This window comes from Narcine bancroftii, chromosome 5 (assembly GCF_036971445.1).
Source record: "Narcine bancroftii isolate sNarBan1 chromosome 5, sNarBan1.hap1, whole genome shotgun sequence".
NCBI classification, from domain to species: Eukaryota; Metazoa; Chordata; class Chondrichthyes; order Torpediniformes; family Narcinidae; genus Narcine; species Narcine bancroftii.
In genome coordinates, this window is record NC_091473.1 from 26,311,290 (window position 1) to 26,329,193 (window position 17,904).

The 17,904-nt window shown below is 40.5% G+C and overlaps 1 protein-coding gene and 1 long non-coding RNA gene across 30 annotated transcripts in view; one reads left to right on the forward strand and one right to left on the reverse strand.

The window, feature by feature from the left end:
• The window catches only part of LOC138763207 (contactin-4-like), a 2,221,540-nt gene that overhangs the window by 690,037 nt on the left and 1,513,599 nt on the right, over positions 1 to 17,904 (forward strand). The window lies entirely within an intron of this gene.
• Positions 1 to 17,904, reverse strand: part of LOC138763210 (uncharacterized) — a 139,626-nt gene that overhangs the window by 6,360 nt on the left and 115,362 nt on the right. For both annotated transcript variants that reach the window (XR_011357397.1, XR_011357398.1), the window contains one exon: positions 9,382 to 9,544. This is a non-coding gene — a long non-coding RNA (uncharacterized lncRNA). The remainder of the gene's footprint in view (positions 1 to 9,381; positions 9,545 to 17,904) is intronic.

The window sequence follows — 17,904 nt, forward strand, 5'->3', positions numbered from 1 at the left end:
TGTAAAAAGTGATATAATTTCCACATGATAAAACCAAAATGCATAAACTAACTTTGAATAAAATCCAGAATGTGTACTTTAATCACATCAATGTTCCCTCTAATTTTTAGTAGTCAGTGTGCACAAAAATCTTGTGCAATTTTTTTCCTGTGACAAAAATATGTGCACACTGAAGAGTGCAAATGTAAACATGAAATTGTTTCAAGATAATGGCACAGCCTATCTCTCATGACCAATAAAACTGTATTGGCATGTTTTAATACAAAACAAGCATTCTATGAAGTAATGCATTTAGTTAAGATTTCTCATCTACTTTGTTCAGTTTGTTGTCTGACTGGTTAACAGAAACTGTTAGCTCAAAGGTCATTTTCAATAAGTATAATTATTATTGCTACATTATTTTAGGTAACTACCCTTTTGTCGCTCATTAATTTCCTTTGCCAACTGGTTGCAAAATGAGTGTGTGAGCACACACGCGCACAGCTTAGAGGGAACAGTGAATCACATGTGAATTGTTTGATTACAAATTTAAAACTGTGGAGCACAGGGGCAAAAAAAAGGAAAAAAGTGTCTTTGTCCCAAACATTAATGGAGGGCCCTGTATATCCGTCAAATCTGTTTTTTTTTAAATAGATTTGAAATGTTTTAAAGTGGATGAGGGATTAATGGGAGAAATATCCTTAATATCAGGCAACAATGACAATTGATAACTGAAAAATGCTGAGAAATTGTGCCTCATTTTTGTAGAGTGTACTATTAAAATCATCTGAAAGACTTTTATGACAGCTGAAAATGATTAAAAAAACATTGTATCACTGAGAATCTGCCTGATTATAATCTATTTCTCTTGCAGAAAGCCCTGCTGGTTTCAAAAATAGGTTCCCATGCATGCTCTGAAATAAAGAGAACTATGTTGGCATTTTGGGCCATATACTTGTAGCAATTATTTGAACACAAGATCCAAAATATGTCAATCTGGGTTTTGCAAGCAATTCTGCTCTTGTAATAGCGTGTTTCAGGATGCCAGTGAAGACTCTGAAGTCTTGAACGTAATAAATGAGCTCTTCCAGCTATTTCCTGGATGCACTGTGTCACTGATATCTCCATGAACTCCCAACAATGGATGTGGAACTTGTTGAGATTTCCAAGCAGTAGAGTTGTTCTTAGATCATTCCAGTTTAAAACCAGGTTCTGTGAACCCATCCTTTGAATGGAAAAGAAGTGTAAAAATTGTTGTATTTTTATTTGTTTGATTTATATCTTAAAGTCATTCAGGCGATTCTATTTTATTTTGCTAAAATTATTTAATATTTTAAAGATTTTTGTGGATGGTTTGTCAGAGCTCCTGTGGACCCAGCTGCTGTGGGGAGAGGAGATGTAGGGTTCTACCACTCAGTCAAATGACCTATGGCTCTGTACAGGCTCTAAATGGCCTATTAAAGGAGATGACGGTGGTTTATTTTAAAATCCTGTGACCACAGGGTCTGGGCCTAAGATGGTGGAACCTGTGTTCAGCAGAAGTCTTGAGGGGTTGCAGATTCTGGGAAGGCAGAGGAATGGCACAGGGCTCCAGAAAATAGGGAGACAGCCCACCCCCCCACCCCCATTTGAGGAGGAAAAGCAGAGATGTCCCAAGGGATGTTAACCAGATTGCAGAACCAGTGAGGGGCTTTGCAGCTGAAGAACAGACTAGTGGCGAGCTGTTGGTGACTTGAGGTGAGGAACCCACAAAAGCTGGAGAGTGCTGGTGTCTGTGATGAAATGAGTCACACCAGGTGACGAGCTGAAGAGACCCCAGGATGTGAGAGGTACTGAAGGCTTCCTGGTTGTGACGGAGGTTCAGATCTGATTCAGCTCTGGTTCCTGATGATTTGGACTAGAATCCATGGACAATTAGTGACTCTGGGCGGATTCTCTTTTGCTTCACTTTCTCTGACTGTGAGGTACCTGGCAATTTCTGCTGATGGCAAATTTCTCTGCCTTATGGCAGACAAAAGCAAGTTTTGTGTAAAAATTACTCCTGTTTTATTACATGACAATAAAGGAATCTTGAAGAGATTTTTTAATGTTTCTGACAGCTTTGACAGATGGCAAGCCTGCAGGCAGCCAAATGTCTGAGATTTACAGGCAGGTCTTGTTGTGGGCATGACTGCTGCTGTTCAGGGCTTTGTTACCCTATTCCTGGATGGTGTGATCCGGTAAGGTTACTACAGGGAACTGGGTCAGATGTGTTTAAGAGGCCATGGGGAACTTGAGCTGTTAGTGCAGGCCATGCCTCTACTCAGTGAAATGCGACCTGAATGCAGATCCAACAACAGCTACATAATAAATCATGAGTAACCACTCTGTATGCTATTGTGATAGCTTGAAACACTGGGTGCAGTGCCAGTTCTCAACGTGAATTATATTAGAATTAAACAGATAAGAAGCCTCATCAATTTCATGGAATAAATTGATTGCTTGTTCCTCATTGGTACCTGATTGGTTCAAAATTAAAATTCCATCTTGTCCATTTTGTTTCAGTTAAACAGGCTTACAGTAAAATGGTCTTTAATAATACAGATAACTGATTCGTTGGATGTGCAGTACATGCCAAATCTTTGTTTTCCTGTCTTTAGCTCTTTTATCTGCAACCTACTGTAGCCCGTGTGATGTCAAAATTTAGGCAAGCAAGCTTGACTGTATTTTCTTAGATTTTATTTCTTTCATATATGGAGTCACTCGAGTGTTATATGGTTGTCTGTGAATGAGTAATGTTTAATAGACAATATTAAACATCTTCCACAGGTCAGGCAACATTAGTGGACTGAGAAAGATAGTGAATGACCAGCAGAAAATGTCCAATATTTCATGTTTCTGGATGCACTATCATTAGTTTTCTGAATTAGCTGTTAATGCTTTGGCCTGTGTCACCAGCTTCATTAAGTTTGCTCTTCCTTTTATCTTAATGAGCAGAGGCATTGTGTGTAACTTATTTCTGATGTCAGTTTGCTGGGATAATCACATTGAATCTATCATGATGTTTTCAATGTTTTCCAATGCATCTGCAGAAATTTATATAAAATGCAAAAACACCAACATTTATTCAACAGCAGATACAGAACAGATCATAGAGCTTGACTACTGAGGCTATTTGGTGGAGCTGAGGAACAGGAAAAGTATGACACACACATGGAGTTATATTGTGGATTGCTCAATAGCAGCAAGAATTGGAGGAGCGTATCTATAGAGATAGCAGACCACTGCAGAAAATATAAAATTATGATAGGAGATTTTAATTTTCAACATATTTGACTGGGATTCCCATATTGTGAAAGTGATAGATGGCTTGGAGTTTGTCAAATGTGTTCAGGAAAATTTTCTGTATTAGTCTTTTGAGGTACCAATTAGATAGAATGAAATACTGGATCTCCTTTCAGGGAACAAGCCAGAACAGAAGACAGAATACGTGTAGGGGAATATCTTGGGTCCACTGATCCATAATGCCATTAGTTTTTTTAATTATGGAGAAGGGTAGGTCTGGGCCTCAGGATGAGATTCTAAATTGCAGAAAGGCTAATTGTGAGGAAATGAGAAAGGATCGAGAATGCATGGATTGAGTTAAGTTGTTTTGGGGCAAGGATGTGCAAGGTAAGTGGAAAAGCTTCAAAGGTCAAATTCTGAATTACAACATTTGTATGTTCCTGTCAGGATTAAAGGCAAGGTTAGCAGGCATGGGGGACTTTGGTTTTTGAAGGATGTTAGGGATGTGGTGAGAAGAAGAGAAATGTATAGCAGGTAGAGGCAACATGGAGTAAATGAGGTACATGTGTATAAAAAAAATGCAAGAAAAACCTCTAGAAAGAAATAAGGAAAACTCAAAGAAGACATGAGGCTGATTTGGCAGACAATATGAAGGAAAATCCTAAGGGTTTCTACATGTATATTAAGAGCGAAAGGATAGTAAGGGCTGAAATTGGTCCTCTTGAAGGGCAGAGTGTATGGAGCCAAATGAGATAGAGGAAATCTTAAACTTTATTTTATCAGTATTCACTCAGAAAATGGGCACAGAGTAGGAAGGAAAACAAGCAGTGAAATCATGGAACTGATGCAGATTAAAGAGGAGGTAGTGCTTGCTGTCTTAAAGCAAATAGGGGCAGATAAATGCCCAAGGCCACACAAGATATTCCCTCAGACCTTGAAGGAGATCATTGTAGAAATTAGTGTTGATATTTAAAATATCCATAGCCACAGGTGTGGTGGCGGAGGATTGGAGGGAAGCTTATGTTCTTTCATTGTTTTAACAAAGGCTCCAAAAGTAACATAGGAACATAGGAAGTAGGAACAGGAGTAGGCCAAAAAATGGCCCATCGAGCCTGCTCCGCCATTCAATACGATCATGGCTGATCGAATTTAGGACCTAACTCCACCTACCTGCCTTCTCCCCATATCCCCTAATTCCTCTATCATGTAAAAATTTATCTAACCAAATTTTAAATATGTTTAATGAGGCAGCCTCAACCACTTCCCTGGATAGAGAATTCCAAACATTCACTACTCTCTGGGAAAAACTATTTTTTCTCATCTCTGTCCTAAATCTACTCCCCCAAATCTTGAGACTGTGTCCTCTCGTTTTAGTTTCCCCGGCCAGTTCAAAAAAGCCCTCCTACATCTATCCTATCCATAACCTTCATAATCCTATATGTTTCTATAAGATCTCTCATTCTTCTGAACTCGAGCGAATACAATCCTAGACGATTTAATCTTTCATCATAAGTCAACCCCTTCATCCCAGGGTTCAACCTAGTAAACCTCCTGTGGACCGTCTCCAAAGCCAGTATATCCTTCCTCAAATATGGAGACCAGAACTGGACACTGTACACCAGGAGCAGTCTCACCAGTACCTTATACAGTTGCAACATTACCTCCCTACTCCTGAATTCAATTCTTCTAGCAATGAAGGCCAACATTCCATTTGCCTTCTTAATAACCTGTTGCACCTGCAACCTAACTTTTTGCGATTCATGCACAAGCACTCCCAAGTCCCTCTGCACAACAGCATGCTGTAGTTTTTCACCCTTTAAATAATATTCAGCTCTTTTATTTTTCTTGCCAAAGTGGATAACCTCACACTTACTCACATTGTACTCCATCTGCCAGACCTTTGCCCACTCATCCAGCTTAACTCTATCCCTCTGCAGACTTTCCACATCCTCATTACAATTTGCTCTTCCACTCAATTTGGTGTCATCTGCAAACTTGGCTACACCACATTTTGTCCCCTCCTCCAAGTCATCAATGGAAATGATGAACAGTTGTGGGCCTAACACCGAACCCTGCGGCACCCCACTTACCACTCTCTGCCAACCTGAAAAACTCCCACTTATCCCGACTCTCTTCTCCTGTCAGACAACCAATTTTCAATCCAGGCCAATATACTTCCCTGGACTCCACTTTCCTGTAACTTACTGATAAGTCTCTTGTGTGGCACCTTATCAAACGCTTTCTGGAAATCCAAATAAACAACATCAACCTGTTCCCCTCTATCCACCGCACCCATTATATCCTCAAAGAATCCTAACAAGTTTGTCAAACAAGATCTTCCCTTTCTAAAACCATGTTACATCTGCCTGTTTGAACCCTTACGTTCCAAAGGTTTCACTATTTCATCTTTAATGACGGCTTCAAACATTTTTCCAACTACAGACATCGCTAATTGGCCGAAAATTTCCAGTCTTCTGCCTACATCCCTTCTTAAAAAGTGGCGTGACATTTGCTGTCTTCCAGTCTGCCGGGACCTGCCCAGAATCCAAGGAATTTTGGTATATGACCACCAATGCATCAACTATAACTTCTGCCATTTCCTTCACAACCCTTGGATGCTTTAGTCCCATTAGTTTCTCCATCACTACTTCCTTTGTAACAACTATTTTATCAAGGCCCTCCCCAACATTCGCATCCTTAAGTCCGCACTTGGGCATGCTGGACGTGTCTTCCACCCTGAAGACTGACACAAAATATTTGTTCAATGCCTCGGCCATTTCCTAATTTTTTGCTACAAGTTTTCCTTTCTCATCCTCCAAGGGTCCTATGTTAACTCTGGCCACCCTCTTCCATTTTATATATGTATAAATTTTTTTGCTTTCTGTTTTTATATTTTGTGCCTATTTACTTTCATAATGCTTTTTACCATTTCTTATTACCCGCTTTGTAACCCTTTGTTGTCTCTTAAAGTTATCCCAATCTTCCAGTTTCCCACTGCACTTTGCAGCTTTGTACACCTGCACCTGCATAATATATTAGTTTGAGATCTAACTATTTCCTCTTCCATCTGAATGAGAAATTGAAATATGCTATGATCACTATTTCCCAGATGGTCTCTGACTATTACATCATTTACTCTACCTAGCTCATTGCACAATACTAGATCCAGGAGAGCATTTTCTCTTGTTGGTTCCTTAACAGGCTGCTCAAGAAACCTATCACGGATGCATTCTATGAAGTCCTCTTCCAGACTCCCACGACCAACTTGATTTTTACAAACTATGTGGAAGTTAAAGTCCCCCATGACTACTGCCGTATCATTATTACATGCCTCACTTATATTTATTTCCTGTTCCACTAAACTATTGTTTTTTGGTGGGCGATAGATAACACCCACCAATATTTTTTTCCCTTTGTTATTCCTTATCTCTACCCAAATGGACTCAACATTATGCTCTTTAGATCTTATATCATCCCTCACTACTGCCTGGAGCTCATCGTTGATGAAGAGTGCAACTCCACCTCCCTTACCATCCTGTCTATCTCTTTGCACCACCTCATACCCTTGAAAGTTTAATTCCCATTTAGGGTCACCTTGTAGCCATGTTTCCGTGATGACTACCAAATCATAGGCATAGGTACCGATTTGCGCCTCAAGTTCACTAACCTTATTTCTAATACTGTGGGCATTCAGATAAAGTGCCCTTATGCTCTTTGTCCTTTTAATATCTAGTGACTTCTGTAACCCTGGAAATCATATAGGCCGGAGAGCCTGACATCAGTAGGAGGTCAATTATTGGAAGGTGTTCGAAGGGATCGGAGATACAATTGTTTGGATAGCCAGAAAATGATTTGGGATAGTTAACATGGCTTTGTGCGTTGTAAGTCATGTTTAACCAATCTTGCAGAGTTTTTTGAGGATGTTACCAGGAAAATTGATAAAGAAAAGTCTGTGGATGGTGTCTACATGGAATTAATTAAGGTTTTAACAAGGTCCCAAAGGGGACTTTCATTTGTTAGGTCTCCATGGTGAAGTACTGAACTGGATTAGACAATGGTTGGATGGGAGAAGCCAGAGAGAAGTGGTGGATGATTGCTTCTGAGACAGGAGCCATGTGACTAGTGGTATGCCTCTGGGATCAGTGCAGGGGCCATTGTTGTTTGTCATCAATATCAATGATCTGGATGATAATGTTGTAAATTGGATCAGAAATGGTCCCAGCAGGCATACCACGTGTCACAGGCCTCCAGTCTGAGATGCAATCATCCACTACCACTCTCTGGCTTCTCCTTTTCAGCCAACTTTGAATCCAGTTGACAACCTCTCCATGGATATCTAGTTACCAAACCTTCTGAACTACCCTTCCATATGGGATCTTGTCAAAGCCCTTACTAAAGTCCATGTGGACAATATCCACAGCCTTTCCTTCATCTACTTTCTTGGCAAACTCCTCAAAAATATTATAGATTTGATAAACATTACCCACCAAGCACAAAGCCATGCTGACTATCTGTAATCAGCCCTTGGTTGTACCATTATTTGCATACCCGATCTCTCAGTACACCCTAGAATAATTTACCTATGACTGATGTCAGGTTCACTGGCCTCTAATTTCCTGGTTTACTTTTGGAGCTTTTTTAAACCAATGGAACAATCCTCTGGCATCTCACCCTTGCGTAAGGACACTTTAAATATATCTGCCAGGGCCCCTGTAATTTATACACTAGTCATCCTCAATGATTGAGGGCCTGGGGGATTTATCTACCTTTATTTGCTGTAAGGCAGCAAGAAACTCCTTTTCTTTAATCTCTATATTTTCCCTGTCACTCCTGCTTGTTTCCTTCCTTCTTTATCCACAATGCCAGTTTCCTGAGTAAGTATTGATGCAAAAAAATCTCCCCCATCTCGTGAGGGTGTACACATAGATGACCACTCTGATTTTCTAGCTGACCAATTTTGTCCATTACTATCCTTTTATTTTTAACATACTTGTGTTTCTACAAGGTTTAGCTTCACATTATCTGCCAAAGTAAACTCATGTCTCCTTTTGCTTTCCTAGTTTCCTTGAGTATATTCTTAATTTTTTTCTTCTCTTCTCGTGCCTCTTCTACTCCTTGTTGCCAATACCTGTTACACACCTCTCTCTTCTTCTTAACTTGATCACTCGTATCTCTTGAAAACCAAGGTTTCCTTTGTCTGTTAACTTTGCCTTTAATCCTGACAGGAACATGCAATTTGTGCACTCTCAAAATTTTGCCTTTGAAGGCCATCCACTTATTGAACACATCCTTGCCTGAAAAGAATTTATCCCAATCCTAGATCCTTTCACATTTCCACAAAATTGTCCTTTCTCCAATTTAGAATCTCAACTTTAGGACCAGACCTATCTATAATTAAATTGAAACTAATGGCATTATGGTCACTAGACCCATAATATTCACCTCCTTATACGTCTGTCACCTGACATGTCTGGTTCCCTTATAGAAGATCAAGTATTGCATCCTCTCTCATTGGGACCTCTATATACTGCTTTAAACATATGACAAACTCCAAGCCATCCAGCCCTTTTACACTATGGGAGTCCCAGTCAATATGTGGAAAGTTAAAATCCCCAACTATCACAACTTTCTCTTTCTTGAATCAGTCTGCTATCTCTCTACAGATTTCCTCCTTCAATCTTTTCTGACTAGTGGGCAGCCCCTTCAGTGTGGTCACATCTTTCCCATTCCTCTGCTCTCTGGGATGTTTTGTCTAAGCACACCTGTGATATTTTCCCTGACAAGCAATGCCACTCTTCCCCCTTTCATCTCTCCCCCTCTATCACGTCTGAAGTAACAGAACCTTAGAACATTGAGCTACCGGTCCTGCCCCTCCTGCAACCAAGTTTTACTAATAGCAATAATGTTGTAATCCCAAGTGCCAATCCACAATGTAAACTCGACTACTTTTCTGACCATATTCTTTGCATTGAAATAAATATACTTGAGAACACTTCTATCATGTTTAAACCTTAGATTTCTCTCTATTCATATAGTACTCATATGACCTTTATCCTGACTATCTGATTATACATGAATTATATTAGAACTAAACAAATAGGAAGCCTCATCAATTTCATGGAAAAAATAGATTGGTACCTGATTTGTTTAAAATTAAAATTCTGTCTTGCCCATTTTGTTTCAGCTAAATGGGATTACATTCAGTTTGTGATTTTTCACAGACTTTAATGATGTGATTTCTTGGATGCGCAGTACATGCTGATCCTTTGTTTTTTTTGTCTTCAGTACTTTTATCTGCAACCTAGGTTAGAATGTGTGATATCAAAAGTTAGGCAAGCAAGTTTGGATTGTACGCAAATTTCTGATTTTAACAATTTATGGCATGTGTTACAAACTAATAAAACCTTGAGTACGAATAAAGGAACAGCAATGGAAAATTCACCAGATAATGGTAAATTCAAAACAATAGTTTTTAATTAATTAAACTATTAATAAAATAACATTCCTTACTTATCTCTAAACTTAACTCTATTTTAAACCCCACTATACATAAATGTATATGTGTGTGTGAGAGAGAGAGAGACTAAATTCAAGCCATTACAGTTTAAGCCTGATTCCAGAAAAAGTCCAGTTTTCAAACATCTTGTTGAACTTAAGGATATTTTTAAATCACAGTTCAGAAGTAATTATGAAGCACTTTTAAACATTTTTATCTTCAGATCTCTTTAAATCCACAAGTCTCTTGATGAGTTGTCTTTCAGAGTGATATTTCTTATTGCATGTGTTTTCACAAGCTTGTTTGGGTTGATTTCTTTCTCTAACAGGAGTGAACATCTGGACACAAATGAATTTATCTCTCTTTTCTTGAAATAACAATCAGAAGTAGTCTTACTTATTTGTGTATCTCTGATGATAAGAATGATACAATACAGAACAGCATCTCCCTCTCTATAGACCTGTTTCCATTCTGTCTTTTCAGTTTTCTTCACTGTTGTCCAAAATGTCTCTCTTCATTTTATAGTTCTCTGTCATCATGTGATATGACATCACCACAGTATTAGTTTCATTTCTGCAGAACCATAAAAACCTCTGACTTCATTTCTGCTCCAAAAGGCTTAAGTGGTTTATGATTCCCGAAAGTCTAGCTCATGTCGTAAAGGTTAAAACTTTGTGTTTTTGCTTCTTAGTAATTTTGTGCCTTTAAGGATAAGCATTGTTGTAGTGTTACCATAGTTGCTACTATGTCATATGTCATAATATCCATGCAGACTTAGAACTTCCTTTCTCATTCTTTTGAGAACCTTGAAAGGGACCTAAGCTTAAAATACTTTTCTCTGTATTTGACTTAATCATTTCTTATCATCATAATTCATCTTACCATCTTTTATCGTTATGTCTCTAAACATAGCTGAATGCTTTGTTCATTCATCATTATGAAAATCTTGGTGCCAAGTTATGCAAAGTGTTTATCCATTTGTATCAACCAATTAAAGCTACATAAATCTGCATCTACAGAATTTGGTTTATTGGATTGTTAAGATTGTAATTTGGAATATTGTCCTTGTGTTTCTTTGAAGATGACACATTTTGAAATTGGGAAATACTAGAAAATGGAAAGTGTCGTCTATACATGTCACTCAAATGACACGAGTTTTGCAAAAGCTGCTAGCATAATGCTGATTGTACACAAAAAATGCTTTGAAGAACCACACATGGTACTTGAGTGTCAATAAAGAACATTTCTTCAGCTTTACGGCTCTGTTTTTCAGATGCTGTGACTCTGAACTGACATCTGCGTCACTCTGAATCCATCCCACAATTCCCTCACTAGAAACGTATTTAGCTCTATAACTTACTTTACTCAGAAATATATATTTTATATCTAAAGATTTTAACTTTAAAGATTAACACAAACCTATTAACCATGCCAAGCAGAAGAATGGAAATACTTTGACACATCACTGACTGCTAAAGGAACAACGCATTTGAGCCAATACTTTTTCCCCCTCATAAAATCTATTGTTGAAGATTTGGCTCCATTGTTCTCCAAGCCATTACAAGCTCTATCCATGTGATGCATTGATTAGTTATTATTAAGCCCCATGGGCATTAGATTTTCTTTCAAGTTATTTTGTTGATGAATATATAAAATTAATGTTATTCCCATAATGATGGCTAACTACTTGTCACAAGAAATATTTTGTTTGTGATGGATGTTATCATCTTTGAATCTTCCACACATGACTTATTTTTAAGTTTCTCACTAAGCAGTCAATAAAATGAAAAAAATATCTCAAATCATTTTGTCATTTTTCTTTCCAGCTGAGGATAAATCAAGTGGCCTTTTGGTACCCACTTCACCAATATAGATATTCACTCTTGCATTTTTTTTTTACCTTTCAAAGTCAAGACCAAATTACATCATGATGTGCTTTAGTTGACTTTTGTTCTGGTAAAATGAAGTAATAAAGGGGCTATTAAATCCTCCTACTGGGACAAACAGCCCTGTTCTGCTTGTCCAGGGTTGCCTGCAAAATGTCACTCTGGAATCTATCACAGGGCAAATTGCTTATCCTTTCAACAGAAGATCATTTTTGCCTAATATTAGATGAGATATGAACCTATTAGTCATCATGGTTCATATCTGTGCAATTTCTTGGTTGCAACTAAATCAAATTGCAGAGATTTGGGAGTGGGTTCATAAAATTGAACTCTTAATAACAATCCTAGAATGCTTGTCACCATTCTGGTTAAATATGAGAGCAATCAGCTCTTCCCTTTCCCGATGACCCTGCAAATTCTTTCCTTTCTGGCACTTACCCTGCTCTCTTTTGATCATGAAAATATGTCTCTACAATTCTTCCTAGCAGTGACTTTCACACAATAACCATTTGCTGCATAAAAGCATTTATCTTGTGCCGCTTTTCAATCTTTTCACCAAACTTTAATTTTCTACCCCCTGATTCATAACCCCTGCAGTCAATGGAAAAAATTTTCATCCTCAACCCTATCAATTCCTTCATGTTAAATACCTCTATTAAGTCCACTTGTAACCTCCCCTCTTTGGGAGAGAACAGCCTTCATTCTTCACACCACTGAAATCCCTTATTCATGGAATTTTGCCAATACTTTCAATAAATCTCATTTCAAAACTTCCTTTTTCACTCCTTTAAAAATCTTCATTTTCCATTTAATGTTTTATAATGTTGTTGTCTCATCTCTTTGCTCCAGTACTTTATTCTTCTGTTTGAAGGACCAGGTTCGGCATGTTTGTTTAACTCAGATTCTCAAACTGCTTTGACAGATTCGATGAATATCTCTCTCTTTCTCTCATACATGCACTCTTTCTCTCTCATACACGCACTCTTTCTCTCTCATACACGCACTCTTTCTCTCTCATACACGCACTCTTTCTCTCTCATACACGCACTATTTCTCTCTCATACACGCACTCTTTCTCATACACGCACTCTCTCTCATACACGCACTCTCTCATACACGCACTCTCTCATACACGCACTCTCTCATACACGCACTCTCTCATACACGCACTCTCTCATACACGCACTCTCTCATAAACGCACTCTCTCATACACGCACTCTCTCATACACGCACTCTCTCATACTCGCACTCTCTCTCATACACGCACTCTCTCATACACGCACTCTCTCACACACGCACTCTCACACACGCACTCTCTCACACACGCACTCTCACACACGCACTCTCTCACACACGCACTCACTCACACACGCACTCACTCACACACGCACTCTCACACGCACTCTCTCACACACGCACTCTCACACGCACTCTCTCACACACGCACTCTCAAACACACACTCTCTCTCATACACGCACTCTCTCATACATGCACTCTCTCATACACGCACTCTCTCATACACGCACTCTCTCATACACACACTCTCTCTCATACACGCACTCTCTCTCATACACGCAGTCTCTCTCATACACGCACTCTCATACACGCACTCTCTCTCATACACACACTCCTCTCATACACGCACTCTCTCTCATACACGCACTCTCTCTCATAAACACACTCTCTCATACAAGCACTCTCTCTCTCATACATGCACTCTCTCTCTCATACATGCACTCTCACTCTTATACACGCACTCTCTCTCTCATACACACACTCTCTCTCATACACGCATTCTCTCTCATACACGCACTCTCATACACGCTCTCTCTCTCATACACGCACTCTCTCATACACGCACTCTCTCATACACGCACTCTCTCATACACGCACTCTCTCATACAAGCACTCTCTCTCATACAAGCACTCTCTCTCTCATACAAGCACTCTCTCTCATACAAGCACTCTCTCATACACGCACTCTTTCTCTCTCATACACGCACTCTTTCTCTCTCATACACGCACTCTTTCTCTCTCATACAAACACTCTCTCTCATACAAGCACTCTCTCATACAAGCACTCTCTCTCTCATACAAGCACTCTCTCTCTCATACACGCACTCTTTCTCTCTCATACACGCACTCTCTCTCTCATACACGCACTCTCTCTCTCATACACGCACTCTCTCTCATACACGCATTCTCTCTCATACACGCACTCTCATACACGCTCTCTCTCTCATACACGCCCTCTCTCATACACGCACTCTCTCATACACGCACTCTCTCATACAAAAACTCTCTCTCATACAAACACTCTCTCTCATACAAGCACTCTCTCTCTCATACAAGCACTCTCTCTCTCATACAAGCACTCTCTCTCTCATACACGCACTCTCTCTCTCATACACGCACTCTCTCTCTCATACACGCACTCTCTCTCTCATACACGCACTCTCTCTCTCATACACGCACTCTCTCTCATACACGCACTCTCTCTCATACACGCACTCTCATACACGCTCTCTCTCTCATACACGCACTCTCTCATACACGCACTCTCTCATACACGCACTCTCTCATACAAAAACTCTCTCTCATACAAAAACTCTCTCTCATACAAACACTCTCTCTCATACAAGCACTCTCTCTCTCATACAAGCACTCTCTCTCTCATACAAGCACTCTCTCTCATACACGCACTCTTTCTCTCTCATACACGCACTCTCTCTCATCACGCACTCTCTCTCATACACGCACTCTCTCTCTCATACACGCACTCTCTCATACACGCACTCTCTCATACACGCACTCTCTCTCATACACGCACTCTCTCATACACGCACTCTCTCATACACGCACTCTCTCATACACGCACTCTCTCACACACGCACTCTCTCACACACGCACTCTCTCACACACGCACTCTCTCACACACGCACTCTCTCACACACGCACTCTCTCACACACGCACTCTCTCTCATACACGCACTCTCTCTCATACACGCACTCTCTCATACACGCACTCTCTCTCTTACACGCACTCTCATACACGCACTCTCTCTCTCATACACGCACTCTCTCATACACGCACTCTCTCATTCACGCACTCTCTCATACAAGCACTCTCTCTCTCATACATGCACTCTCTCTCTCATACATGCACTCTCTCTCATACACGCACTCTCTCTCATACACGCACTCTCTCATACAAGCACTCTCTCTCTCATACATGCACTCTCTCTCTCATACATGCACTCTCTCTCTCATACACGCACTCTCTCTCATACACACACTCTCTCTCATACACGCACTCTCATACAAGCACTCTCTCTCTCATACAAGCACTCTCTGTCTCATACATGCACTCTCTGTCTCATACATGCACTCTCCCTCTCATACATGCACTCTCTCTCTCATACATGCACTCTCTCTCTCATACACGCACTCTCTCTCATACACGCACTCCCTCTCATACACGCACTCTCTCATACAAGCACTCTCTCTCTCATACAAGCACTCACTCTCTCATACATGCACTCTCTCTCTCATACATGCACTCTCTCTCTCATACATGCACTCTCTCTCTCATACACGCACTCTCTCTCTCATACACGCACTCTCTCTCTCATACACGCACTCTCTCTCATACACGCATTCTCTCTCATACACGCACTCTCATACACTCTCTCATACACGCACTCTCTCATACACGCACTCTCTCATACACGCACTCTCTCATACAAGCACTCTCTCTCTCGTACAAGCACTCTCTCTCTCATACACGCACTCTCTCTCTCATACACGCACTCTCTCTCATACACGCACTCTCTCTCAAACACGCACTCTCTCTCAAACACGCACTCTCTCTCTCTCATACACACATTCTCTCTCATACACGCACTCTCTCATACACGCACTCTCTCATACACGCACTCTCTCATACACGCACTCTCTCATACACGCACTCTCTCATACACGCACTCTCTCATACACGCACTCTCTCATACACGCACTCTCTCATACACGCACTCTCTCATACACGCACTCTCTCATACACGCACTCTCTCTCATACACGCACTCTCTCATACATGCACTCTCTCTCTTTCATACACGCACTCTCTCTCATACATGCACTCTCTCATACATGCACTCTCTCTCTCATACATGCACTCTCTCTCTCATACATGCACTCTCTCTCATACACACTCTCTCATACACGCACTCTCTCTCATACACACTCTCTCTCATACACGCACTCTCTCTCTCATACATGCACTCTCTCTCTCATACACGCACTCTCTCTCATACACGCACTCTCTCTCATACACGCACTCTCTCTCATACACGCACTCTCTCTCATACACGCACTCTCTCTCAAACACGCACTCTCTCTCTCTCTCACACACACATTCTCTCTCATACACGCACTCTCTCATACACGCACTCTCTCATACACGCACTCTCTCATACACGCACTCTCTCATACACGCACTCTCTCATACACGCACTCTCTCATACACTCACTCTCTCTCATACACGCACTCACTCTCTCTCATACACGCACTCTCTCTCTCTCATACATGCACTCTCTCTCTCATACACACACTCTCTCATACACGCACTCTCTCTCATACACGCACTCTCTCTCAAACACGCACTCTCTCTCTCATGCACGCACTCTCTCATGCACGCACTCTCTCATACACGCACTCTCTCTCATACACGCACTCTCTCTCATACACGCACTCTCATACACGCACTCTCATACACGCTATCCCTCTCATACACGCACTCTCTCACACACTCACTCTCACTCACACTCTCATATACTCACTCTCTCTCACTCTCTCATATACTCACTCTCTCATATACTCACTCTCTCATATACTCACTCTCTCTCTCTCTCTCTCTTGCCCCCTCCTGTCCTCTCTCCCCCCACACACCTGCTTTTGTATCCTTTTTAGAATTGTGTTCTTCAGTTTATCTCTTCTATTTAGAATGCAACATTTTGGATTTCTTGGCTTAAAGGTTCATTTGCCACTTTTAATTTAATTTTTAAAAATTTTAATTAGAAGATTTTTCTAAATTTAAATTGTGACATGGTGCACAGTATCAGGCCCTTTTGTCCCATGAGCCCATGCTGCCCAATTACACCCATTTGACCTCCAACCCCAGTACGTTTTGGAGGGTGGGAGGAAACCAGAGCACCCAGAGGAATTCATGCTTACATGGGGAGAACATACAAACTCCTTACAGGCAGTGCTAGATTTGAACCTATATCACTGACACTGCAACAACTTAGGTCTAACTGCTACGCTAACTGTGCTGCCCTTCTCAATTTTTCCCAGTTCCATCACTATATTTACATCTCATTGAAGTCTGTTAATATCCTCAATTCAGTTAGAACATAAAGAGAGTGTGCTGCTGATCAGGATGTCCAAATCAAACTGATACCCTGCTGCTTGCACCTTCATTTGCTTCATATTCATGAGACAATCCAAGAGCCTCTTGATTAGTTGTCTTTCAGCTCATTCCAGGCACCCACCACTCACTGTGTGTACATTAAAAAAAAATTCTGAACATCTCAAGCTTCCTCCACATCCCCTCCCCACCTTATTTGCATTTCTTCTCATGTGTGAGACTTTTACCCTGCTGTAAAGATTCTGATTGTGCACTCTATTCATGCTTCTCATAATAATATACATTTTTATTAAGTTGCTCCTCTACCTCAAACACTCATGACAAAAACATTCAATGCTTATTCAACCTCTCATAGCTCATCTTCTCTGATCTGGGTAACATCCTGGTAAATCTCTTCTGTTCCCTGACCAAAACCTCCATATTATTCCTGTAATGGGATGACCAGAATCACACACAATACTGCAAGTGCAGCCCAACCAAAGTTTTGTTCAGCTGCAACATTATTTTGTTTCTTTCACACTCAATGAAGCAAAGCATACCATACAGCTTGACTATCTATTGACTTATAATGAGCGCTGGACCACTGGATCCAGCTGCACATCAATGCTATTCAAAGCTCTGCCACTAACTGTACCTGTTCTCCTGACATTGGATGCTACACTATACACTTGTCTAGATTTAACTCCCTGCCATATCTCTCTCAGTATCTACAAATGATCTATATCCTGTTTTTGGTCAATAGTCCTCTGCACAATCAACAATTCCACCAATTTTACTGTTATCTGCAAACTTACTAACTCATCTAACTACATCTTCATCCAAGTCATTTATATACATCTCGAGCAACAGGGG